Source organism: Trichechus manatus, unplaced genomic scaffold (genome assembly GCF_000243295.1).
Source record: "Trichechus manatus latirostris isolate Lorelei unplaced genomic scaffold, TriManLat1.0 scaffold00062, whole genome shotgun sequence".
Classification (NCBI taxonomy): Eukaryota; Metazoa; Chordata; class Mammalia; order Sirenia; family Trichechidae; genus Trichechus; species Trichechus manatus.
In genome coordinates, this window is record NW_004443998.1 from 7,114,381 (window position 1) to 7,117,381 (window position 3,001).

General features: G+C 38.4%; 1 non-coding gene across 1 annotated transcript; it reads right to left on the bottom strand.

The window, feature by feature from the left end:
• Window positions 1-1,553: 1,553 nt before the first annotated feature.
• Window positions 1,554-1,660, bottom strand: LOC111821078 (U6 spliceosomal RNA). Its single transcript, XR_002824561.1, has one exon. It is a non-coding gene; the product is annotated as a U6 spliceosomal RNA (small nuclear RNA).
• Between the last annotated feature and the right edge of the window lie 1,341 nt (window positions 1,661-3,001).

The window sequence follows — 3,001 nt, forward strand, 5'->3', positions numbered from 1 at the left end:
AGGTTGGCCGTTCAAATCCACCAGCTGCTCCTTGGAAACTCTATGGGGGTGGTTCTACTCTGTCTTTATAGGGTCACTATGAGTGGGAATTGACTCGACAGCAACGTTTTTTTTTTTTGGATATATCCTTGTGTTGCATTTTCTTTGTCCTCAATATCTATTAGCTGTTCTGTGATTGCTTTCGTTATTATTATTTCCTCCTTCATATACATTTCCTGATATGACCTCAACGCTTTCTTCTAGATCAGTATTTCAATTTTTAGTGATGTCTATTTTATACTTTACCTTATTTAATTAATTGATTTCTGTAATTATGTTTACAGCATTCCTTTGTTCCCTTAAATCTGAAATCTCTTAATTTCCTCCATTTGTATTGTTCATTATCCTATCTTTGAACTCCCGAATTCACGTTTAAAGTTATCGTTAAGGTGAAATGATGGTGATGAATTTTCTTCTGCATCAGGATGTGTATCTCTCCTATGAAAGTTACATTTCTTTCTTTCTTCCTCTTCTCTGTGTTTGTTTTTTTTTATTTGTTTGTTTTTAGCTGTATGTTTCCATACTTGTATTGGCATTTCCTTCCATACATCTCATAATTGAGCAGTTGTGTTCAGACTTTTTTTAATTTGCTGGTGCAACAGGAGTAGATTCTTGATTGTTCCTAGCATAGTTGAACCACCTTTGCTTTGCCCTACTAGCTACTGTTCGAGAAGTGTTTCTTCTATTCATTTTCAGTAGACTGATGGAATGGCAAGTGTGAGATGAGGACTCAGCCCACATGGCATGCAGTCAGTTTAATACCATTGCTCTGTTCTTTCTTCTATTGAGATTTTGGTAAGTGTTCTCTGCAAGAATTCAGACCATCTAATTTGGACATGAGTCATATTCTCTTTGGCCTAGACTTGATCTTAATATTATTTATTCAATTCAGTGCGTTTTTCTTACTTTTCTAAGATAATAATAATGTAACTTTTGGGCTTCAGGACAGAAGAAAAAGTTAGCCTGCCACTTTACTGTCTTTTAAAACCCAAAGTGCTTAGATATTGATGTTTTCCAAACTACATCTTAAGATGGCAGAATACCCGAGAGTCTACTGGGCTAATTTATAATAAAATGAGATTACCGATGCATGGGTTATATGCCATTGATGATGGAGTCAACAATTATGGATGATACAGTTCGTTTTTTGATTATTTTTTAACCTTCTTGACAGGGAAAAGAGTTTGTTATGCTCTCAGTTTTAGACTTTGTCATCAAAACTTTTGCTTGTGTTTCTGGCATTTTGTTTTAGAATTGACCTTTAGTCAGACAGTATTCAGCCTCATTTAAAAAAAATTATTTTTTGTTGATGTTGAAAATACACACAGTAAAAAAAAAAAATGGAACACTTCACAAATTTGGAGCCCTGGTGGTGCAGTGGTTAAGAGTTCAGCTGCTAACCAAAAGCTCAGCAGTTCGAATCCACCAGCTGCTCCTTGGAAACTCTGTGGAGCAGTAGTACTCTGTCCTATAGGGTGGCTATGAGTTGGACTGGATTCGACAGCAACGGGTTTAGGGTTTTTCTTGGTTTCACGAATTTGTGTGTCATCCTTGCACGGGGGCCATGCTGATCTTCTCTGTATTGTTCCAATTTTAGTATATGTGCTGCCGAAGCGAGCATTCAGCCCCATTTTTGATATAATACTTATATTATAAATTATATAATTATAATAGTTTTAAAATGTTTACAATATAAAGAAAGAATTTCTGTACTGAAACAGAGATTAAACTATCTAGGCACTATTTTAATTTCCAATTCATGTATTTTATGATTCTAAGTAAGGATATTGTGATCTCAAATATGTAACTTAAAACCAGGACAACTTAAGGTGATCCCTAAACGCAGTCTCAGGTTAGAAAAACATAAGCGAACTTAAGGGGCATCTGTATCAAAGTCCTGGCAGGAAATAGACGGCAGATGGAAGAAAACATTCACTGAATAGCATTTAATGAAGCAACAAGGGAGGCTGTGGAGAAACTGGAATCCTTGTATATTGCTGATGGCAATGTAAAATGGTTCAGCTGCCACGGAAAACAGTTTGGAGAGTCCTCAAAAAGTTAAATTTACCATATGACCCAGCAATTCCACTTCTAGGTATATACCCAAAAGAACTGAAGACATGTACTCAGACCAATCTATGTGTACGCATGCACGTGTTCATTGCAGCTCTATTCACGACAAGCAGAACGGGAAACAACCCAAACGTCCAACAGATGAAAGGATAAATAAAACGTGGTCTGCACTTACAGGGTAAGGTTTATTCACACACAGGAACGAGGCACTCATACATGCTGCCATGGGAATGACCCTCGAAAATATGCTAATGGAAAGAAGCCAGACACAGAAGATCACAGATTGTAAACTTCCATTCATATAAAATATCCAGAATAGGAAAATCCAAGAGACAGAAAGGAGATCAGTGGTTTCTGGGGGCTGGGGAGAAGGGTTATAAAGAGTAACTGCTTAATAGGTATAGGGTTTCCTTTCGGGGTGATGAAAATGCTTGGAACTAGCTAGAGGTGGTGGTTGCATAACACTGGAAATGTGCTAAACGCCACTGAATTGTTCACTTTAGAAAAAGGCAAATATTATCTTACATGAATTTCACCTCAGTTACAGGTGAAAAAAGACAGGGGATCCTGAAGCACACTCACCCAAAGACTAGGAAGAGTGGGATGTTGGTACCACCATGAAACCGGAAGGGGTGAGGAGAAAGGACGTTTCCAGAATGCAGTGAGAGCCTTGGCCATGTGAGGGGGCTTCCACTTAGATGAAGAAATACATTCAGAATCCAAATCTTGGCCTGGAATGGAGGGTATAGGAAGGAAGAGACTCTGATCCTTCTCTCCTCCCACCCTCCAATCTCCTGTCAGTACTTCCCATTGGCCAAACCCACTGGAAGTCAGAGGGCAAGGGAGATATGGAGAGAGTAGAGGCAAACCTGTTGGGATAGAGCAAGGG